Raw genomic sequence first — 24861 nt, 5'->3', positions numbered from 1 at the left:
ACTGTACAGTGTCCCTGTGTATTCAGGGTAAGGGTTATTGTACAGGGCCCCTGTGTTTTCAGGGTAATGTTTACTCTACAGGGTCCCTGTATATTCAGGGTAAGAGTCATTGTACATTGTCCCTGTGTATTCATGGTAAGGGTTACTGTACAGGGTCCCTGTGTATTCAGGGTAAGGATTATTGTACAGGATCCCTGTGTATTAAGGGTAAGGGTCACTGTATAGGGTCCCTGTGTATTCAGGGTAAGGGTTATTGTACAGGATCCCTGTGTATTCAGGGTAAGGGTCACTGTATTGTGTCTCTGTGTATTCAGGGTAAGGGTTACTGTACAGGGTCCCTGTGTATTCATGGTAAGGGCTATTGTACACGATCCCTGTGTATTCAGGGTAAGGGTCACTGTACAGGGTACGTGTGTATTCAGGGTAAGGGTAATTGTACAGGATCCCTGTGTATTCAGGGTAAGGATCACTGTACAGGGTCCCTGTGTATTCAGGGTAAGGGTTACTGTACAGGGTCCCTATGTATTCAGGGTAAGGATTACTGTACAGGGTCCCTGTATATTCATGGTAAGGAACACTGTACAGTGTCGCTGTATATTCAGGGTAAGGGTTACTGTACAGGGTACCTGTGTATTCAGGGTAAGGCTTATTTTACAGGATACCTGTGTATTCAGGGTAAGGGTTACTGTAAAGGGTCCCTGTGTATTCAGGTAAGGGTCAGTGTACAGGGTCCCTGTGTATTCAGGGTAAGGTTTACTGTACAGGGTCCCTGTGTATTCAGGGTAAGGGTTATTGTACAAGGTCCCTGTGTATTCAGGGTAAGGGTCACTGTACAGGGTCCCTCTGTATTCAGGGTAAGGGTTACTGTACAGGGTCCCTGTGTATTCAGGGTAAGGGTTATTGTAAAGGATTCCTGCTTATTCATGGAAAGGGTTACTGTACAGGGTCGCTGTGTATTCAGGGTAAGGGTTATTGTACAGGATCCCTGTGTATTCAGGGTTAGGGTCACTATACAGGGTCCCTGTGTATTCACGAAAAGGTTTATTGTACAGGATCCCTGTGTATTCACTGTAAGGGTTACTGTACGGGGTCCCTGTGTATTCAGGGTAAGGATCGCTTACAGGGTCCCTGCGTATTCAGGTTAAGTGTCATTGTACAGTGCCCCTGTGTATTCAGGGTAAGGGTCACTGTACAGATCCCTGTGTATTCAGGGTAAGTTCACTGTACAGGGTCCCTGTGTATTCAGGGTAAGGGTCTCTGTACAGGGTCCCTGTGTATTCAGGGTACGGGTTACTGTACAGGGTCCCTGTGTATTCAGGGTAAGGGTTATTGTACAGGATACCTGTTTATTCAGGGTAAGGGTTACTGTAAAGGGTCCCTGTGTATTCAGTGTAAGGGTCACTGTACAGGGTCCCTGTGTATTCAGGGTAAGGTTTACTGTACAGGGTCCATGTGTATTCAGGGTAAGGGTTATTGTACAAGGTCCCTGTGTATTCAGGGTAAGGGTCACTGTACAGGGTCCCTCTGTATTCAGGGTAAGGGTTACTGTAAAGGGTCCCTGTGTATTCAGGGTAAGGGTTATTGTAAAGGATTCCTGCTTATTCATGGAAAGGGTTACTGTACAGGGTCGCTGTGTATTCAGGGTAAGGGTTATTGTACAGGATCCCTGTGTATTCAGGGTTAGGGTCACTATACAGGGTCCCTGTGTATTCACGGTAAGGTTTATTGTACAGGATCCCTGTGTATTCAGTGTAAGGGTTACTGTACAGGGTCCCTGTGTATTCAGGGTAAGATTCACTGTACAGCACCCTGTGTATTCAGGGTAAGGGTTACTGTACAGGGACCCTGTGTATTCAGGGTAAGTGTCACTGTACAGGGTTCCAGTGTATTCAGGGTAAGGTTCACTGTACAGGTCCCTGTGTATTCAGGGTAAGGTTTACTGTACAGGGTCCCTGTGTATTCAGGGTAAGGATCGCTTACAGGGTCCCTGCGTATTCAGGTTAAGTGTCATTGTACAGTGCCCCTGTGTATTCAGGGTAAGGGTCACGGTACAGATCCCTGTGTATTCAGGGTAAGGGTCACTGTACAGGGTCCCTGTGTATTCAGGGTAAGGGTCACTGTACAGGGTCCCTGTGTATTCAGGTTAAGGGTCGCTGTACCGGGTCCCTGTGTATTCAGGGTAAGGGTCACTGTACAGGGTCCCTGTGTATTCAGGGTAAGGGTCACTGTACAGGGTCCCTGTGTATTCAGGGTAAGGGTTATTGTACAGTGCCCCTGTGTATTCAGGGTAAGGGTCACTTTACAGATCCCTGTGTATTCAGGGTAAGGGTCACTGTACAGGGTCCCTGTGTATTCAGGGTAATGGTCACTATGCAGGGTCCCTGTGTATTCAGGGTAAGGATTACTGTACAGGGTCCCTGTGTATTCAGGGTAAGGATTATTGTACAGGATTCCTGTGTATTCAGGGTAAGGGTTACTGTACAGGGTCCCTGTGTAGTCATGGTAAGTGTCACTGCACAGGGTCCCTGTGTATTCAGGGTAAGGGTCACTGTACAGGTCCCTGTGTATGCAGGGTGAGGCTTACTGTACAGGGTCCCTGTGTATTCAGGGTAAGTGTCACTGTACAGGGTCCCTGTGCATTCAGGGTAAGGGACACTGTACAGGTCCCTGTGTATTCAGGGTAAGGGTTACAGTACAAAGTCCCTGTGTATTCACGGTAAGGGTCGCTTACAGGGTCCCTGTGTATTCAGCTTAAGTGTCACTGTACAGTGTCCCTTTGTATTCAGGGTAAGTGTCACAGCACAGGTCCTTGTGTATTCAAGATAATGGTCACTGTACAGGGTCCCTGTGTATTCAGGGTAAGGGTTATTATACAGGATTCCTGTGTATTCAGGGTAAGGTTTACTGTACAGGGTCCCTGTGTATTCAGGGTAAGTGTCACTGTACAGGGTCCCTGTGTATTCAGGGTAAGGGTTACTGTACAGGGTCCCTGTGTATTCAGGGTAAGGGTTATTGTACAGGGCCCCTGTGTTTTCAGGGTAATGTTTACTCTTCAGGGTCCCTGTATATTCAGGGTAAGAGTCATTGTACATTGTCCCTGTGTATTCATGGTAAGGGTTACTGTACAGGGTCCCTGTGTATTCAGGGTAAGGGTTATTGTACAGGATCCCTGTGTATTAAGGGTAAGGGTCACTGTATAGGGTCCCTGTGTATTCAGGGTAAGGGTTATTGTACAGGATCCCTGTGTATTCAGGGTAAGGGTCACTGTACAGTGTCCCTGTGTATTCAGGGTAAGGTTTACTGTACAGGGTCCCTGTGTATTCAGGGTAAGGGTTATTGTACAAGGTCCCTGTGTATTCAGGGTAAGGGTCACTGTACAGGGTCCCTCTGTATTCAGGGTAAGGGTTACTGTACAGGGTCCCTGTGTATTCAGGGTAAGGGTTATTGTAAAGGATTCCTGCTTATTCATGGAAAGGGTTACTGTACAGGGTCGCTGTGTATTCAGGGTAAGGGTTATTGTACAGGATCCCTGTGTATTCAGGGTTAGGGTCACTATACAGGGTCCCTGTGTATTCACGAAAAGGTTTATTGTACAGGATCCCTGTGTATTCACTGTAAGGGTTACTGTACGGGGTCCCTGTGTATTCAGGGTAAGGATCGCTTACAGGGTCCCTGCGTATTCAGGTTAAGTGTCATTGTACAGTGCCCCTGTGTATTCAGGGTAAGGGTCACTGTACAGATCCCTGTGTATTCAGGGTAAGTTCACTGTACAGGGTCCCTGTGTATTCAGGGTAAGGGTCTCTGTACAGGGTCCCTGTGTATTCAGGGTACGGGTTACTGTACAGGGTCCCTGTGTATTCAGGGTAAGGGTTATTGTACAGGATACCTGTTTATTCAGGGTAAGGGTTACTGTAAAGGGTCCCTGTGTATTCAGTGTAAGGGTCACTGTACAGGGTCCCTGTGTATTCAGGGTAAGGTTTACTGTACAGGGTCCATGTGTATTCAGGGTAAGGGTTATTGTACAAGGTCCCTGTGTATTCAGGGTAAGGGTCACTGTACAGGGTCCCTCTGTATTCAGGGTAAGGGTTACTGTAAAGGGTCCCTGTGTATTCAGGGTAAGGGTTATTGTAAAGGATTCCTGCTTATTCATGGAAAGGGTTACTGTACAGGGTCGCTGTGTATTCAGGGTAAGGGTTATTGTACAGGATCCCTGTGTATTCAGGGTTAGGGTCACTATACAGGGTCCCTGTGTATTCACGGTAAGGTTTATTGTACAGGATCCCTGTGTATTCAGTGTAAGGGTTACTGTACAGGGTCCCTGTGTATTCAGGGTAAGATTCACTGTACAGCACCCTGTGTATTCAGGGTAAGGGTTACTGTACATGGACCCTGTGTATTCAGGGTAAGTGTCACTGTACAGGGTTCCAGTGTATTCAGGGTAAGGTTCACTGTACAGGTCCCTGTGTATTCAGGGTAAGGTTTACTGTACAGGGTCCCTGTGTATTCAGGGTAAGGATCGCTTACAGGGTCCCTGCGTATTCAGGTTAAGTGTCATTGTACAGTGCCCCTGTGTATTCAGGGTAAGGGTCACGGTACAGATCCCTGTGTATTCAGGGTAAGGGTCACTGTACAGGGTCCCTGTGTATTCAGGGTAAGGGTCACTGTACAGGGTCCCTGTGTATTCAGGTTAAGGGTCGCTGTACCGGGTCCCTGTGTATTCAGGGTAAGGGTCACTGTACAGGGTCCCTGTGTATTCAGGGTAAGGATCACTGTACAGGGTCCCTGTGTATTCAGGGTAAGGGTTATTGTACAGTGCCCCTGTGTATTCAGGGTAAGGGTCACTTTACAGATCCCTGTGTATTCAGGGTAAGGGTCACTGTACAGGGTCCCTGTGTATTCAGGGTAATGGTCACTATGCAGGGTCCCTGTGTATTCAGGGTAAGGATTACTGTACCGGGTCCCTGTGTATTCAGGGTAAGGATTATTGTACAGGATTCCTGTGTATTCAGGGTAAGGGTTACTGTACAGGGTCCCTGTGTAGTCATGGTAAGTGTCACTGCACAGGGTCCCTGTGTATTCAGGGTAAGGGTCACTGTACAGGTCCCTGTGTATGCAGGGTGAGGCTTACTGTACAGGGTCCCTGTGTATTCAGGGTAAGTGTCACTGTACAGGGTCCCTGTGCATTCAGGGTAAGGGACACTGTACAGGTCCCTGTGTATTCAGGGTAAGGGTTACAGTACAAAGTCCCTGTGTATTCACGGTAAGGGTCGCTTACAGGGTCCCTGTGTATTCAGCTTAAGTGTCACTGTACAGTGTCCCTTTGTATTCAGGGTAAGTGTCACAGCACAGGTCCTTGTGTATTCAAGATAATGGTCACTGTACAGGGTCCCTGTGTATTCAGGGTAAGGGTTATTGTACAGGATTCCTGTGTATTCAGGGTAAGGTTTACTGTACAGGGTCCCTGTGTATTCAGGGTAAGTGTCACTGTACAGGGTCCCTGTGTATTCAGGGTAAGGGTTACTGTACAGGGTCCCTGTGTATTCAGGGTAAGGGTTATTGTACAGGGCCCCTGTGTTTTCAGGGTAATGTTTACTCTTCAGGGTCCCTGTATATTCAGGGTAAGAGTCATTGTACATTGTCCCTGTGTATTCATGGTAAGGGTTACTGTACAGGGTCCCTGTGTATTCAGGGTAAGGGTTATTGTACAGGATCCCTGTGTATTAAGGGTAAGGGTCACTGTATAGGGTCCCTGTGTATTCAGGGTAAGGGTTATTGTACAGGATCCCTGTGTATTCAGGGTAAGGGTCACTGTACAGTGTCCCTGTGTATTCAGGGTAAGGGTTACTGTACAGGGTCCCTGTGTATTCATGGTAAGGGCTATTGTACACGATCCCTGTGTATTCAGGGTAAGGGTCACTGTACAGGGTACGTGTGTATTCAGGGTAAGGGTAATTGTACAGGATCCCTGTGTATTCAGGGTAAGGATCACTGTACAGGGTCCCTGTGTATTCAGGGTAAGGGTTACTGTACAGGGTCCCTATGTATTCAGGGTAAGGATTACTGTACAGGGTCCCTGTATATTCATGGTTAGGAACACTGTACAATGTCGCTGTATATTCAGGGTAAGGGTTACTGTACAGGGTACCTGTGTATTCAGGGTAAGGGTTATTGTACAGGATACCTGTGTATTCAGGGTAAGGGTTACTGTAAAGGGTCCCTGTGTATTCAGGGTAAGGGTCAGTGTACAGGGTCCCTGTGTATTCAGGGTAAGGTTTACTGTACAGGGTCCCTGTGTATTCAGGGTAAGGGTTATTGTAAAAGGTCCCTGTGTATTCAGGGTAAGGGTCGCTGTACAGGGTCCCTCTGTATTCAGGGTAAGGGTTACTGTACAGGGTCCCTGTGTATTCAGGGTAAGGGTTATTGTAAAGGATTCCTGCTTATTCATGGAAAGGGTTACTGTACAGGGTCGCTGTTTATTCAGGGTAAGGGTTATTGTACAGGATCCCTGTGTATTCAGGGTTAGGGTCACTATACAGGGTCCCTGTGTATTCACGGTAAGGTTTATTGTACAGGATCCCTGTGTATTCAGTGTAAGGGTTACTGTACAGGGTCCCTGTGTATTCAGGGTAAGGATCGCTTACAGGGTCCCTGCGTATTCAGGTTAAGTGTCATTGTACAGTGCCCCTGTGTATTCAGGGTAAGGGTCACGGTACAGATCCCTGTGTATTCAGGGTAAGGGTCACTGTACAGGGTCCCTGTGTATTCAGGGTAAGGGTCACTGTACAGGGTCCCTGTGTATTCAGGGTAAGGGTTACTGTACAGGGTCCTTGTGTATTCAGGCTAAGGGTTATTGTACAGGATACCTGTTTATTCAGGGTAAGAGTTACTGTAAAGTGTCCCTGTGTATTCAGGGTAAGGGTCACTGTACAGGGTCCCTGTATATTCAGGGTAAGGGTTACTGTACAGGGTCCCTGTGTATTCAGGGTAAGGGTTATTGTAAAGGATCCCTGTGTATTCAGGGTAAGGATCACTTTACAGGGTCCCTCTGTATTCAGGGTAAGGGTTATTGTACAGGATACCTGTTTATTCAGGGTAAGGGTTACTGTAAAGTGCCCGTGTGTATTCAGGGTAAGTGTCACTGTACAGTGCCCCTGTGTATTCAGGGTAAGGGTCGCTTTACAGATCCCTGTGTATTCAGGGTAAGGGTCACTGTACAGGGTCCCTGTGTATTCAGGGTAATGGTCACTGTGCAGGGTCCCTGTGTATTCAGGGTAAGGGTTACTGTACACGGTCCCTGTGTATTCAGGGTAAGGATTATTGTACAGGATTCCTGTGTATTCAGGGTAAGGGTTACTGTACAGGGTCCCTGTGTATTCATGGTAAGTGTCACTGCACAGGGTCCCTGTGTATTCAGGGTAAGGTCACTGTACAGGTCCCTGTGTATGCAGGGTGAGGGTTACTGTACAGGGTCCCTGTGTATTCAGGGTAAGTGTCACTGTACAGGGTCCCTGTGCATTCAGGGTAAGGGTCACTGTACAGGTCCCTGTGTATTCAGGGTAAGGGTTACAGTACAAAGTCCCTGTGTATTCACGGTAAGGGTCGCTTACAGGGTCCCTGTGTATTCAGCTTAAGTGTCACTGTACAGTGTCCCTGCATATTCAGGGTAAGTGTCACAGTACAGGTCCTTGTGTATTCAAGATAATGGTCACTGTACAGGGTCCCTGTGTATTCAGGGTAAGGGTTACTGTACAGGGTCCCTGTGTATTCAGGGTAAGGATTATTGTACAGGATTCCTGTGTATTCAGGGTAAGGGTTACTGTACAGGGTCCCTGTGTAGTCATGGTAAGTGTCACTGCACAGGGTCCCTGTGTATTCAGGGTAAGGGTCACTGTACAGGTCCCTGTGTATGCAGGGTGAGGCTTACTGTACAGGGTCCCTGTGTATTCAGGGTAAGTGTCACTGTACAGGGTCCCTGTGCATTCAGGGTAAGGGTCACTGTACAGGTCCCTGTGTATTCAGGGTAAGGGTTACAGTACAAAGTCCCTGTGTATTCACGGTAAGGGTCGCTTACAGGGTCCCTGTGTATTCAGCTTAAGTGTCACTGTACAGTGTCCCTGCGTATTCAGGGTAAGTGTCACAGTACAGGTCCTTGTGTATTCAAGATAATGGTCACTGTACAGGGTCCCTGTGTATTCAGGGTAAGGGTTATTGTACAGGATTCCTGTGTACTCAGGGTAAGGTTTACTGTACAGGGTCCCTGTGTATTCAGGGTAAGTGTCACTGTACAGGGTCCCTGTGTATTCAGGGTAAGGGTTACTGTACAGGGTCCCTGTGTATTCAGGGTAAGGGTTATTGTACAGGGCCCCTGTGTTTTCAGGGTAATGTTTACTCTACAGGGTCCCTGTATATTCAGGGTAAGAGTCATTGTACATTGGCCCTGTGTATTCATGGAAAGGGTTACTGTACAGGGTCCCTGTGTATTCAGGGTAAGGGTTATTGTACAGGATCCCTGTGTATTAAGGGTAAGGGTCACTGTATAGGGTCCCTGTGTATTCAGGGTAAGGGTTATTGTACAGGATCCCTGTGTATTCAGGGTAAGGGTCACTGTATTGTGTCTCTGTGTATTCAGGGTAAGGGTTACTGTACAGGGTCCCTGTGTATTCATGGTAAGGGCTATTGTACACGATCCCTGTGTATTCAGGGTAAGGGTCACTGTACAGGGTACGTGTGTATTCAGGGTAAGGGTAATTGTACAGGATCCCTGTGTATTCAGGGTAAGGATCACTGTACAGGGTCCCTGTGTATTCAGGGTAAGGGTTACTGTAGAGGGTCCCTATGTATTCAGGGTAAGGATTACTGTACAGGGTCCCTGTATATTCATGGTAAGGAACACTGTACAGTGTCGCTGTATATTCAGGGTAAGGGTTACTGTACAGGGTACCTGTGTATTCAGGGTAAGGGTTATTTTACAGGATACCTGTGTATTCAGGGTAAGGGTTACTGTAAAGGGTCCCTGTGTATTCAGGTAAGGGTCAGTGTACAGGGTCCCTGTGTATTCAGGGTAAGGTTTACTGTACAGGGTCCCTGTGTATTCAGGGTAAGGGTTATTGTACAAGGTCCCTGTGTATTCAGGGTAAGGGTCACTGTACAGGGTCCCTCTGTATTCAGGGTAAGGGTTACTGTACAGGGTCCCTGTGTATTCAGGGTAAGGGTTATTGTAAAGGATTCCTGCTTATTCATGGAAAGGGTTACTGTACAGGGTCGCTGTGTATTCAGGGTAAGGGTTATTGTACAGGATCCCTGTGTATTCAGGGTTAGGGTCATTATAAAGGGTCCCTGTGTATTCACGGTAAGGTTTATTGTACAGCATCCCTGTGTATTCAGTGTAAGGGTTACTGTACGGGGTCCCTGTGTATTCAGGGTAAGGATCACTTACAGGGTCCCTGCGTATTCAGGTTAAGTGTCATTGTACAGTGCCCCTGTGTATTCAGGGTAAGGGTCACTGTACAGATCCCTGTGTATTCAGGGTAAGTTCACTGTACAGGGTCCCTGTGTATTCAGGGTACGGGTTACTGTACAGGGTCCCTGTGTATTCAGGGTAAGGGTTATTGTACAGGATACCTGTTTATTCAGGGTAAGTGTTACTGTAAAGTGTCCCTGTGTATTCAGGGTAAGGGTCACTGTACAGGGTCCCTGTGTATTCAGGGTAAGGTTTACTGTACAGGGTCCATGTGTATTCAGGGTAAGGGTTATTGTACAAGGTGCCTGTGTATTCAGGGTAAGGGTCACTGTACAGGGTCCCTGTGTATTCAGGGTAAGGGTTATTGTACAGGATCCCTGTGTATTCAGGGTTAGGGTCACTATACAGGGTCCCTGTGTATTCACGGTAAGGTTTATTGTACAGGATCCCTGTGTAGTCAGTGTAAGGGTTACTGTACAGGGTCCCTGTGTATTCAGGGTAAGTGTCACTGTACAGGGTCCCTGTGTATTCAGCGTAAGATTCACTGTACAGCACCCTGTGTATTCAGGGTAAGGGTTACTGTACAGGGACCCTGTGTATTCAGGGTAAGTGTCACTGTACAGGGTTCCAGTGTATTCAGGGTAAGGTTCACTGTACAGGTCCCTGTGTATTCAGGGTAAGGTTTACTGTACAGGGTCCCTGTGTATTCAGGGTAAGGATCGCTTACAGGGTCCCTGCGTATTCAGGTTAAGTGTCATTGTACAGTGCCCCTGTGTATTCAGGGTAAGGGTCACGGTACAGATCCCTGTGTATTCAGGGTAAGGGTCACTGTACAGGGTCCCTGTGTATTCAGGGTAAGGGTCACTGTACAGGGTCCCTGTGTATTCAGGTTAAGGGTCACTGTACCGGGTCCCTGTGTATTCAGGGTAAGGGTCACTGTACAGGGTCCCTGTGTATTCAGGGTAAGGGTCACTGTACAGGGTCCCTGTGTATTCAGGGTAAGGGTTATTGTACAGTGCCCCTGTGTATTCAGGGTAAGGGTCACTTTACAGATCCCTGTGTATTCAGGGTAAGGGTCACTGTACAGGGTCCCTGTGTATTCAGGGTAATGGTCACTATGCAGGGTCCCTGTGTATTCAGGGTAAGGGTTACTGTACAGGGTCCCTGTGTATTCAGGCTAAGGATTATTGTACAGGATTCCTGTGTATTCAGGGTAAGGGTTACTGTACAGGGTCCCTGTGTAGTCATGGTAAGTGTCACTGCACAGGGTCCCTGTGTATTCAGGGTAAGGGTCACTGTACAGGTCCCTGTGTATGCAGGGTGAGGCTTACTGTACAGGGTCCCTGTGTATTCAGGGTAAGTGTCACTGTACAGGGTCCCTGTGCATTCAGGGTAAGGGTCACTGTACAGGTCCCTGTGTATTCAGGGTAAGGGTTACAGTACAAAGTCCCTGTGTATTCACGGTAAGGGTCGCTTACAGGGTCCCTGTGTATTCAGCTTAAGTGTCACTGTACAGTGTCCCTTTGTATTCAGGGTAAGTGTCACAGCACAGGTCCTTGTGTATTCAAGATAATGGTCACGGTACAGGGTCCCTGTGTATTCAGGGTAAGGGTTATTGTACAGGATTCCTGTGTATTCAGGGTAAGGTTTACTGTACAGGGTCCCTGTGTATTCAGGGTAAGTGTCACTGTACAGGGTCCCTGTGTATTCAGGGTAAGGGTTACTGTACAGGGTCCCTGTGTATTCAGGGTAAGGGTTATTGTACAGGGCCCCTGTGTTTTCAGGGTAATGTTTACTCTACAGGGTCCCTGTATATTCAGGGTAAGAGTCATTGTACATTGTCCCTGTGTATTCATGGTAATGGTTACTGTACAGGGTCCCTGTGTATTCAGGGTAAGGGTTATTGTACAGGATCCCTGTGTATTATGGGTAAGGGTCACTGTATAGGGTCCCTGTGTATTCAGGGTAAGGGTTATTGTACAGGATCCCTGTGTATTCAGGGTAAGGGTCACTGTACAGTGTCCCTGTGTATTCAGGGTAAGGGTTACTGTACAGGGTCCCTGTGTATTCATGGTAAGGGCTATTGTACACGATCCCTGTGTATTCAGGGTAAGGGTCACTGTACAGGGTACGTGTGTATTCAGGGTAAGGGTAATTGTACAGGATCCCTGTGTATTCAGGGTAAGGATCACTGTACAGGGTCCCTGTTTATTCAGGGTAAGGGTTACTGTACAGGGTCCCTATGTATTCAGGGTAAGGATTACTGTACAGGGTCCCTGTATATTCATGGTAAGGAACACTGTACAATGTCGCTGTATATTCAGGGTAAGGGTTACTGTACAGGGTACCTGTGTATTCAGGGTAAGGGTTATTGTACAGGATACCTGTGTATTCAGGGTAAGGGTTACTGTAAAGGGTCCCTGTGTATTCAGGGTAAGGGTCAGTGTACAGGGTCCCTGTGTATTCAGGGTAAGGTTTACTGTACAGGGTCCCTGTGTATTCAGGGTAAGGGTTATTGTAAAAGGTCCCTGTGTATTCAGGGTAAGGGTCACTGTACAGGGTCCCTCTGTATTCAGGGTAAGGGTTACTGTACAGGGTCCCTGTGTATTCAGGGTAAGGGTTATTGTAAAGGATTCCTGCTTATTCATGGAAAGGGTTACTGTACAGGGTCGCTGTGTATTCAGGGTAAGGGTTATTGTACAGGATCCCTGTGTATTCAGGGTTAGGGTCACTATACAGGGTCCCTGTGTATTCACGGTAAGGTTTATTGTACAGGATCCCTGTGTATTCAGTGTAAGGGTTACTGTACAGGGTCCCTGTGTATTCAGGGTAAGGATCGCTTACAGGGTCCCTGCGTATTCAGGTTAAGTGTCATTGTACAGTGCCCCTGTGTATTCAGGGTAAGGGTCACGGTACAGATCCCTGTGTATTCAGGGTAAGGGTCACTGTACAGGGTCCCTGTGTATTCAGGGTAAGGGTCACTGTACAGGGTCCCTGTGTATTCAGGGTAAGGGTTACTGTACAGGGTCCTTGTGTATTCAGGCTAAGGGTTATTGTACAGGATACCTGTTTATTCAGGGTATGAGTTACTGTAAAGTGTCCCTGTGTATTCAGGGTAAGGGTCACTGTACAGGGTCCCTGTATATTCAGGGTAAGGGTTACTGTACAGGGTCCCTGTGTATTCAGGGTAAGGGTTATTGTAAAGGATCCCTGTGTATTCAGTGTAAGGATCACTTTACAGGGTCCCTCTGTATTAAGGGTAAGGGTTATTGTACAGGATACCTGTTTATTCAGGGTAAGGGTTACTGTAAAGTGCCCGTGTGTATTCAGGGTAAGTGTCACTGTACAGTGCCCCTGTGTATTCAGGGTAAGGGTCGCTTTACAGATCCCTGTGTATTCAGGGTAAGGGTCACTGTACAGGGTCCCTGTGTATTCAGGGTAATGGTCACTGTGCAGGGTCCCTGTGTATTCAGGGTAAGGGTTACTGTACACGGTCCCTGTGTATTCAGGGTAAGGATTATTGTGCAGGATTCCTGTGTATTCAGGGTAAGGGTTACTGTACAGGGTCCCTGTGTATTCATGGTAAGTGTCACTGCACAGGGTCCCTGTGTATTCAGGGTAAGGTCACTGTACAGGTCCCTGTGTATGCAGGGTGAGGCTTACTGTACAGGGTCCCTGTGTATTCAGGGTAAGTGTCACTGTACAGGGTCCCTGTGCATTCAGGGTAAGGGTCACTGTACAGGTCCCTGTGTATTCAGGGTAAGGTTTACAGTACAAAGTCCCTGTGTATTCACGGTAAGGGTCGCTTACAGGGTCCCTGTGTATTCAGCTTAAGTGTCACTGTACAGTGTCCCTGCGTATTCAGGGTAAGTGTCACAGTACAGGTCCTTGTGTATTCAAGATAATGGTCACTGTACAGGGTCCCTGTGTATTCAGGGTAAGGGTTATTGTACAGGATTCCTGTGTACTCAGGGTAAGGTTTACTGTACAGGGTCCCTGTGTATTCAGGGTAAGTGTCACTGTACAGGGTCCCTGTGTATTCAGGGTAAGGGTTACTGTACAGGGTCCCTGTGTATTCAGGGTAAGGGTTATTGTACAGGGCCCCTGTGTTTTCAGGGTAATGTTTACTCTACAGGGTCCCTGTATATTCAGGGTAAGAGTCATTGTACATTGGCCCTGTGTATTCATGGAAAGGGTTACTGTACAGGGTCCCTGTGTATTCAGGGTAAGGGTTATTGTACAGGATCCCTGTGTATTAAGGGTAAGGGTCACTGTATAGGGTCCCTGTGTATTCAGGGTAAGGGTTATTGTACAGGATCCCTGTGTATTCAGGGTAAGGGTCACTGTATTGTGTCTCTGTGTATTCAGGGTAAGGGTTACTGTACAGGGTCCCTGTGTATTCATGGTAAGGGCTATTGTACACGATCCCTGTGTATTCAGGGTAAGGGTCACTGTACAGGGTACGTGTGTATTCAGGGTAAGGGTAATTGTACAGGATCCCTGTGTATTCAGGGTAAGGATCACTGTACAGGGTCCCTGTGTATTCAGGGTAAGGGTTACTGTAGAGGGTCCCTATGTATTCAGGGTAAGGATTACTGTACAGGGTCCCTGTATATTCATGGTAAGGAACACTGTACAGTGTCGCTGTATATTCAGGGTAAGGGTTACTGTACAGGGTACCTGTGTATTCAGGGTAAGGGTTATTTTACAGGATACCTGTGTATTCAGTGTAAGGGTTACTGTAAAGGGTCCCTGTGTATTCAGGTAAGGGTCAGTGTACAGGGTCCCTGTGTATTCAGGGTAAGGTTTACTGTACAGGGTCCCTGTGTATTCAGGGTAAGGGTTATTGTACAAGGTCCCTGTGTATTCAGGGTAAGGGTCACTGTACAGGGTCCCTCTGTATTCAGGGTAAGGGTTACTGTACAGGGTCCCTGTGTATTCAGGGTAAGGGTTATTGTAAAGGATTCCTGCTTATTCATGGAAAGGGTTACTGTACAGGGTCGCTGTGTATTCAGGGTAAGGGTTATTGTACAGGATCCCTGTGTATTCAGGGTTAGGGTCACTATAAAGGGTCCCTGTGTATTCACGGTAAGGTTTATTGTACAGGATCCCTGTGTATTCAGTGTAAGGGTTACTGTACGGGGTCCCTGTGTATTCAGGGTAAGGATCACTTACAGGGTCCCTGCGTATTCAGGTTAAGTGTCATTGTACAGTGCCCCTGTGTATTCAGGGTAAGGGTCACTGTACAGATCCCTGTGTATTCAGGGTAAGTTCACTGTACAGGGTCCCTGTGTATTCAGGGTACGGGTTACTGTACAGGGTCCCTGTGTATTCAGGGTAAGGGTTATTGTACAGGATACGTGTTTATTCAGGGTAAGGGTTACTGTAAAGTGTCCCTGTGTATTCAGGGTAAGGGTCACTGTACAGGGTCCCTGTGTATTCAGGGTAAGGTTTACTGTACAGGGTCCATGTGTATTCAGGGTAAGGGTTATTGTACAAGGTCCCTGTGTATTCAGGGTAAGGGTCACTGTACAGGGTCCCTCTGTATTCAGGGTAAGGGTTACTGTAAAGGGTCCCTGTGTATTCAGGGTAAGGGTTATTGTAAAGGATTCCTGCTTATTCATAAAAAGGGTTACTGTACAGGGTCGCTGTGTATTCAGGGTAAGGGTTATTGTACAGGATCCCTGTGTATTCAGGGTTAGGGTCACTATACAGGGTCCCTGTGTATTCACGGTAAGGTTTATTGTACAGGATCCCTGTGTATTCAGTGTAAGGGTTACTGTACAGGGTCCCTGTGTATTCAGGGTAAGTGTCACTGTACAGGGTCCCTGTGTATTCAGCGTAAGATTCACTGTACAGCACCCTGTGTATTCAGGGTAAGGGTTACTGTACAGGGACCCTGTGTATTCAGGGTAAGTGTCACTGTACAGGGTTCCAGTGTATTCAGGGTAAGGTTCACTGTACAGGTCCCTGTGTATTCAGGGTAAGGTTTACTGTACAGGGTCCCTGTGTATTCAGGGTAAGGATCGCTTACAGGGTCCCTGCGTATTCAGGTTAAGTGTCATTGTACAGTGCCCCTGTGTATTCAGGGTAAGGGTCACGGTACAGATCCCTGTGTATTCAGGGTAAGGGTCACTGTACAGGGTCCCTGTGTATTCAGGGTAAGGGTCACTGTACAGGGTCCCTGTGTATTCAGGTTAAGGGTCACTGTACCGGGTCCCTGTGTATTCAGGGTAAGGGTCACTGTACAGGGTCCCTGTGTATTCAGGGTAAGGGTCACTGTACAGGGTCCCTGTGTATTCAGGGTAAGGGTTATTGTACAGTGCCCCTGTGTATTCAGGGTAAGGGTCACTTTACAGATCCCTGTGTATTCAGGGTAAGGGTCACTGTACAGGGTCCCTGTGTATTCAGGGTAATGGTCACTATGCAGGGTCCCTGTGTATTCAGGGTAAGGGTTACTGTACAGGGTCCCTGTGTATTCAGGGTAAGGATTATTGTACAGGATTCCTGTGTATTCAGGGTAAGGGTTACTGTACAGGGTCCCTGTGTAGTCATGGTAAGTGTCACTGCACAGGGTCTCTGTGTATTCAGGGTAAGGGTCACTGTACAGGTCCCTGTGTATGCAGGGTGAGGCTTACTGTACAGGGTCCCTGTGTATTCAGGGTAAGTGTCACTGTACAGGGTCCCTGTGCATTCAGGGTAAGGGTCACTGTACAGGTCCCTGTGTATTCAGGGTAAGGGTTACAGTACAAAGTCCCTGTGTATTCACGGTAAGGGTCGCTTACAGGGTCCCTGTGTATTCAGCTTAAGTGTCACTGTACAGTGTCCCTTTGTATTCAGGGTAAGTGTCACAGCACAGGTCCTTGTGTATTCAAGATAATGGTCACTGTACAGGGTCCCTGTGTATTCAGGGTAAGGGTTATTGTACAGGATTCCTGTGTATTCAGGGTAAGGTTTACTGTACAGGGTCCCTGTGTATTCAGGGTAAGTGTCACTGTACAGGGTCCCTGTGTATTCAGGGTAAGGGTTACTGTACAGGGTCCCTGTGTATTCAGGGTAAGGGTTATTGTACAGGGCCCCTGTGTTTTCAGGGTAATGTTTACTCTACAGGGTCCCTGTATATTCAGGGTAAGAGTCATTGTACATTGTCCCTGTGTATTCATGGTAATGGTTACTGTACAGGGTCCCTGTGTATTCAGGGTAAGGGTTATTGTACAGGATCCCTGTGTATTATGGGTAAGGGTCACTGTATAGGGTCCCTGTGTATTCAGGGTAAGGGTTATTGTACAGGATCCCTGTGTATTCAGGGTAAGGGTCACTGTACAGTGTCCCTGTGTATTCAGGGTAAGGGTTACTGTACAGGGTCCCTGTGTATTCATGGTAAGGGCTATTGTACACGATCCCTGTGTATTCAGGGTAAGGGTCACTGTACAGGGTACGTGTGTATTCAGGGTAAGGGTAATTGTACAGGATCCCTGTGTATTCAGGGTAAGGATCACTGTACAGGGTCCCTGTTTATTCAGGGTAAGGGTTACTGTACAGGGTCCCTATGTATTCAGGGTAAGGATTACTGTACAGGGTCCCTGTATATTCATGGTAAGGAACACTGTACAATGTCGCTGTATATTCAGGGTAAGGGTTACTGTACAGGGTACCTGTGTATTCAGGGTAAGGGTTATTGTACAGGATACCTGTGTATTCAGGGTAAGGGTTACTGTAAAGGGTCCCTGTGTATTCAGGGTAAGGGTCAGTGTACAGGGTCCCTGTGTATTCAGGGTAAGGTTTACTGTACAGGGTCCCTGTGTATTCAGGGTAAGGGTTATTGTAAAAGGTCCCTGTGTATTCAGGGTAAGGGTCACTGTACAGGGTCCCTCTGTATTCAGGGTAAGGGTTACTGTACAGGGTCCCTGTGTATTCAGGGTAAGGGTTATTGTAAAGGATTCCTGCTTATTCATGGAAAGGGTTACTGTACAGGGTCGCTGTGTATTCAGGGTAAGGGTTATTGTACAGGATCCCTGTGTATTCAGGGTTAGGGTCACTATACAGGGTCCCTGTGTATTCACGGTAAGGTTTATTGTACAGGATCCCTGTGTATTCAGTGTAAGGGTTACTGTACAGGGTCCCTGTGTATTCAGGGTAAGGATCGCTTACAGGGTCCCTGCGTATTCAGGTTAAGTGTCATTGTACAGTGCCCCTGTGTATTCAGGGTAAGGGTCACGGTACAGATCCCTGTGTATTCAGGGTAAGGGTCACTGTACAGGGTCCCTGTGTATTCAGGGTAAGGGTCACTGTACAGGGTCCCTGTGTATTCAGGGTAAGGGTTACTGTACAGGGTCCTTGTGTATTCAGGCTAAGGGTTATTGTACAGGATACCTGTTTATTCAGGGTAAGAGTTACTGTAAAGTGTCCCTGTGTATTCAGGGTAAGGGTCACTGTACAGGGTCCCTGTATATTCAGGATAAGGGTTACTGTACAGGGTCCCTGTGTATTCAGGGTAAGGGTTATTGTAAAGGATCCCTGTGTATTCAGGGTAAGGATCACTTTACAGGGTCCCTCTGTATTCAGGGTAAGGGTTATTGTACAGGATACCTGTTTATTCAGGGTAAGGGTTACTGTAAAGTGCCCGTGTGTATTCAGAGTAAGTGTCACTGTACAGTGCCCCTGTGTATTCAGGGTAAGAGTCGCTTTACAGATCCCTGTGTATTCAGGGTAAGGGTCACTGTACAGGGTCCCTGTGTATTCAGGGTAATGGTCACTGTGCAGGGTCCCTGTGTATTCAGGGTAAGGGTTACTGTACACGGTCCCTGTGTATTCAGGGTAAGGATTATTGTACAGGATTCCTGTGTATTCAGGGTAAGGGTTACTGTACAGGGTCCCTGTGTATTCATGGTAAGTGTCACTGCACAGGGTCCCTGTGTATTCAGGGTAAGGGTCACTGTACAGGTCCCTGTGTATGCAGGGTGAGGGTTACTGTACAGGGTCCCTGTGTATTCAGGGTAAGTGTCACTGTACAGGGTCCCTGTGCATTCAGGGTAAGGGTCACTGTAGAGGTCCCTGTGTATTCAGGGTAAGGTTTACAGTACAAAGTCCCTGTGTATTCACGGTAAGGGTCGCTTACAGGGTCCCTGTGTATTCAGCTTAAGTGTCACTGTACAGTGTCCCTGCGTATTCAGGGTAAGTGTCACAGTACAGGTCCTTGTGTATTCAAGATAATGGTCACTGTACAGGGTCCCTGTGTATTCAGGGTAAGGGTCGCTTACAGGGTCCCTGTGTATTCAGGGTAAGTGTCACTGTACAGGGTCCCTGTGTATTCAGGGTAAGGGTCACTGTACAGGTTCCTGTGTATGCAGGGTGAGGGTTACTGTACAGGGTCCCTGTGTATTCAGGGTAAGTATCACTGTAAAGGGTCCCTGTGCATTCAGGGTAAGGGTCAATGTACAGGTTCCTGTGTATTCAGGGTAAGGGTTACTGTACAGGGTCCCTGTGTATTCATGGAAAGGGTCGCTTACAGGGACCCAGTATATTCAGGTTAAGTATCACTTTACAGTGTCCCTGTGTATTCAGGGTAATTGTCACAGTACAGGTCCCTGTGTATTCTAGGTAATGGTCACTGTACAGGGTCCCTGTGTATTCAGCGTAAGGGTCGCTTAAAGGGTCCCTGTGTATTCAGGGTAAGGGTCACTGCACAGGGTACCTGTCTATTCAGGGTAAGGGTTACTGTTCACGGTCCCTGTGTTTTCAGGGTAAGGGTTACTGTACAGGGTCCCTGTGTATTCAGGGTAAGGGTTATTGTACAGGATCCCTGTTTATTCAGGTTAAGGGTCACTGTACAGTGTCCCTGTCTATTCAGGGTAAGGTTTACTGTACTGGGTCACTGTATATTCAGGGTAAGGACTATTGTACACGATCCTTTGTATTCAGGGTAAGGGTCACTGTACAGGGTCCCTGTGTATTCAGGGTAAGGGTTATTGTACAGGATCCGTGTTTATTCAGGGTAAGGGTCACTGTACAGGGTCCCTGTCTATTCAGGGTAAGGGTTACTGTACTGGGTCCCTGTGTATTCAGGGTAATGTCTATTGTACACGATCCTTGTTATTCAGGGTAAGGGTCACTGTACAGGGTCCCTGTCTATTCAGGGTAAGGGTTACTGTACAGGGTCCCTGTTTATTCAGGGTAAGGGCTATTGTACACGATCCCTGTGTATTCAGGGTAAGGATCACTGTACAGGGTCCCTGTGTATTCAGGGTAAGGGTTATTGTACAGGACCCCTGTGTATTCAGGGTAAGGGTCACTGTACAGGGTCCCTGTGTATTCAGGGTAAGGGTTACTGTAGAGTGTCCCTATGTATTCAGGGTAAGGGTTAATGTACAGGGTCTCTGTGTATTCAGGGTAAGGGTCACTGTACAGGGTCCCTGTATATTCAGGGTAAGGGTTACTGTACAGGGTCCCTGTGTATTCAGGGTAAGGGTTATTGTAAAGGATCCCTGTGTATTCAGTGTAAGGATCACTTTACAGGGTCCCTCTGTATTCAGGGTAAGGGTTATTGTACAGGATACCTGTTTATTCAGGGTAAGGGTTACTGTAAAGTGCCCGTGTGTATTCAGGGTAAGTGTCACTGTACAGTGCCCCTGTGTATTCAGGGTAAGGGTCGCTTTACAGATCCCTGTGTATTCAGGGTAAGGGTCACTGTAAAGGGTCCCTGTGTATTCAGGGTAATGGTCACTGTGCAGGGTCCCTGTGTATTCAGGGTAAGGGTTACTGTACACGGTCCCTGTGTATTCAGGGTAAGGATTATTGTGCAGGATTCCTGTGTATTCAGGGTAAGGGTTACTGTACAGGGTCCCTGTGTATTCATGGTAAGTGTCACTGCACAGGGTCCCTGTGTATTCAGGGTAAGGTCACTGTACAGGTCCCTGTGTATGCAGGGTTAGGCTTACTGTACAGGGTCCCTGTGTATTCAGGGTAAGTGTCACTGTACAGGGTCCCTGTGCATTCAGGGTAAGGGTCACTGTACAGGTCCCTGTGTATTCAGGGTAAGGGTTACAGTACAAAGTCCCTGTGTATTCACGGTAAGGGTCGCTTACAGGGTCCCTGTGTATTCAGCTTAAGTGTCACTGTACAGTGTCCCTGCGTATTCAGGGTAAGTGTCACAGTACAGGTCCTTGTGTATTCAAGATAATGGTCACTGTACAGGGTCCCTGTGTATTCAGGGTAAGGGTTATTGTACAGGATTCCTGTGTACTCAGGGTAAGGTTTACTGTACAGGGTCCCTGTGTATTCAGGGTAAGTGTCACTGTACAGGGTCCCTGTGTATTCAGGGTAAGGGTTACTGTACAGGGTCCCTGTGTATTCAGGGTAAGGGTTATTGTACAGGGCCCCTGTGTTTTCAGGGTAATGTTTACTCTACAGGGTCCCTGTATATTCAGGGTAAGAGTCATTGTACATTGGCCCTGTGTATTCATGGAAAGGGTTACTGTACAGGGTCCCTGTGTATTCAGGGTAAGGGTTATTGTACAGGATCCCTGTGTATTAAGGGTAAGGGTCACTGTATAGGGTCCCTGTGTATTCAGGGTAAGGGTTATTGTACAGGATCCCTGTGTATTCAGGGTAAGGGTCACTGTATTGTGTCTCTGTGTATTCAGGGTAAGGGTTACTGTACAGGGTCCCTGTGTATTCATGGTAAGGGCTATTGTACACGATCCCTGTGTATTCAGGGTAAGGGTCACTGTACAGGGTACGTGTGTATTCAGGGTAAGGGTAATTGTACAGGATCCCTGTGTATTCAGGGTAAGGATCACTGTACAGGGTCCCTGTGTATTCAGGGTAAGGGTTACTGTAGAGGGTCCCTATGTATTCAGGGTAAGGATTACTGTACAGGGTCCCTGTATATTCATGGTAAGGAACACTGTACAGTGTCGCTGTATATTCAGGGTAAGGGTTACTGTACAGGGTACCTGTGTATTCAGGGTAAGGGTTATTTTACAGGATACCTGTGTATTCAGGGTAAGGGTTACTGTAAAGGGTCCCTGTGTATTCAGGTAAGGGTCAGTGTACAGGGTCCCTGTGTATTCAGGGTAAGGTTTACTGTACAGGGTCCCTGTGTATTCAGGGTAAGGGTTATTGTACAAGGTCCCTGTGTATTCAGGGTAAGGGTCACTGTACAGGGTCCCTCTGTATTCAGGGTAAGGGTTACTGTACAGGGTCCCTGTGTATTCAGGGTAAGGGTTATTGTAAAGGATTCCTGCTTATTCATGGAAAGGGTTACTGTACAGGGTCGCTGTGTATTCAGGGTAAGGGTTATTGTACAGGATCCCTGTGTATTCAGGGTTAGGGTCACTATAAAGGGTCCCTGTGTATTCACGGTAAGGTTTATTGTACAGGATCCCTGTGTATTCAGTGTAAGGGTTACTGTACGGGGTCCCTGTGTATTCAGGTAAGGATCACTTACAGGGTCCCTGCGTATTCAGGTTAAGTGTCATTGTACAGTGCCCCTGTGTATTCAGGGTAAGGGTCACTGTTCAGATCCCTGTGTATTCAGGGTAAGTTCACTGTACAGGGTCCCTGTGTATTCAGGGTACGGGTTACTGTACAGGGTCCCTGTGTATTCAGGGTAAGGGTTATTGTACAGGATACGTGTTTATTCAGGGTAAGGGTTACTGTAAAGTGTCCCTGTGTATTCAGGGTAAGGGTCACTGTACAGGGTCCCTGTGTATTCAGGGTAAGGTTTACTGTACAGGGTCCATGTGTATTCAGGGTAAGGGTTATTGTACAAGGTCCCTGTGTATTCAGGGTAAGGGTCACTGTACAGGGTCCCTCTGTATTCAGGGTAAGGGTTACTGTAAAGGGTCCCTGTGTATTCAGGGTAAGGGTTATTGTAAAGGATTCCTGCTTATTCATAAAAAGGGTTACTGTACAGGGTCGCTGTGTATTCAGGGTAAGGGTTATTGTACAGGATCCCTGTGTATTCAGGGTTAGGGTCACTATACAGGGTCCCTGTGTATTCACGGTAAGGTTTATTGTACAGGATCCCTGTGTATTCAGTGTAAGGGTTACTGTACAGGGTCCCTGTGTATTCAGGGTAAGTGTCACTGTACAGGGTCCCTGTGTATTCAGCGTAAGATTCACTGTACAGCACCCTGTGTATTCAGGGTAAGGGTTACTGTACAGGGACCCTGTGTATTCAGGGTAAGTGTCACTGTACAGGGTTCCAGTGTATTCAGGGTAAGGTTCACTGTACAGGTCCCTGTGTATTCAGGGTAAGGTTTACTGTACAGGGTCCCTGTGTATTCAGGGTAAGGATCGCTTACAGGGTCCCTGCGTATTCAGGTTAAGTGTCATTGTACAGTGCCCCTGTGTATTCAGGGTAAGGGTCACGGTACAGATCCCTGTGTATTCAGGGTAAGGGTCACTGTACAGGGTCCCTGTGTATTCAGGGTAAGTGTCACTGTACAGGGTCCCTGTGTATTCAGGGTAAGGGTTACTGTACAGGGTCCCTGTGTATTCAGGGTAAGGGTTATTGTACAGGGCCCCTGTGTTTTCAGGGTAATGTTTACTCTACAGGGTCCCTGTATATTCAGGGTAAGAGTCATTGTACATTGGCCCTGTGTATTCATGGAAAGGGTTACTGTACAGGGTCCCTGTGTATTCAGGGTAAGGGTTATTGTACAGGATCCCTGTGTATTAAGGGTAAGGGTCACTGTATAGGGTCCCTGTGTATTCAGGGTAAGGGTTATTGTACAGGATCCCTGTGTATTCAGGGTAAGGGTCACTGTATTGTGTCTCTGTGTATTCAGGGTAAGGGTTACTGTACAGGGTCCCTGTGTATTCATGGTAAGGGCTATTGTACACGATCCCTGTGTATTCAGGGTAAGGGTCACTGTACAGGGTACGTGTGTATTCAGGGTAAGGGTAATTGTACAGGATCCCTGTGTATTCAGGGTAAGGATCACTGTACAGGGTCCCTGTGTATTCAGGGTAAGGGTTACTGTAGAGGGTCCCTATGTATTCAGGGTAAGGATTACTGTACAGGGTCCCTGTATATTCATGGTAAGGAACACTGTACAGTGTCGCTGTATATTCAGGGTAAGGGTTACTGTACAGGGTACCTGTGTATTCAGGGTAAGGGTTATTTTACAGGATACCTGTGTATTCAGGGTAAGGGTTACTGTAAAGGGTCCCTGTGTATTCAGGTAAGGGTCAGTGTACAGGGTCCCTGTGTATTCAGGGTAAGGTTTACTGTACAGGGTCCCTGTGTATTCAGGGTAAGGGTTATTGTACAAGGTCCCTGTGTATTCAGGGTAAGGGTCACTGTACAGGGTCCCTCTGTATTCAGGGTAAGGGTTACTGTACAGGGTCCCTGTGTATTCAGGGTAAGGGTTATTGTAAAGGATTCCTGCTTATTCATGGAAAGGGTTACTGTACAGGGTCGCTGTGTATTCAGGGTAAGGGTTATTGTACAGGATCCCTGTGTATTCAGGGTTAGGGTCACTATAAAGGGTCCCTGTGTATTCACGGTAAGGTTTATTGTACAGGATCCCTGTGTATTCAGTGTAAGGGTTACTGTACGGGGTCCCTGTGTATTCAGGTAAGGATCACTTACAGGGTCCCTGCGTATTCAGGTTAAGTGTCATTGTACAGTGCCCCTGTGTATTCAGGGTAAGGGTCACTGTACAGATCCCTGTGTATTCAGGGTAAGTTCACTGTACAGGGTCCCTGTGTATTCAGGGTACGGGTTACTGTACAGGGTCCCTGTGTATTCAGGGTAAGGGTTATTGTACAGGATACGTGTTTATTCAGGGTAAGGGTTACTGTAAAGTGTCCCTGTGTATTCAGGGTAAGGGTCACTGTACAGGGTCCCTGTGTATTCAGGGTAAGGTTTACTGTACAGGGTCCATGTGTATTCAGGGTAAGGGTTATTGTACAAGGTCCCTGTGTATTCAGGGTAAGGGTCACTGTACAGGGTCCCTCTGTATTCAGGGTAAGGGTTACTGTAAAGGGTCCCTGTGTATTCAGGGTAAGGGTTATTGTAAAGGATTCCTGCTTATTCATAAAAAGGGTTACTGTACAGGGTCGCTGTGTATTCAGGGTAAGGGTTATTGTACAGGATCCCTGTGTATTCAGGGTTAGGGTCACTATACAGGGTCCCTGTGTATTCACGGTAAGGTTTATTGTACAGGATCCCTGTGTATTCAGTGTAAGGGTTACTGTACAGGGTCCCTGTGTATTCAGGGTAAGTGTCACTGTACAGGGTCCCTGTGTATTCAGCGTAAGATTCACTGTACAGCACCCTGTGTATTCAGGGTAAGGGTTACTGTACAGGGACCCTGTGTATTCAGGGTAAGTGTCACTGTACAGGGTTCCAGTGTATTCAGGGTAAGGTTCACTGTACAGGTCCCTGTGTA

The sequence above is a fragment of the Pristiophorus japonicus genome, chromosome Y (assembly GCF_044704955.1).
Source record: "Pristiophorus japonicus isolate sPriJap1 chromosome Y, sPriJap1.hap1, whole genome shotgun sequence".
Lineage (NCBI taxonomy): Eukaryota > Metazoa > Chordata > Chondrichthyes > Pristiophoridae > Pristiophorus > Pristiophorus japonicus.
Note: the sequence above shows the minus strand (reverse complement) of the source record.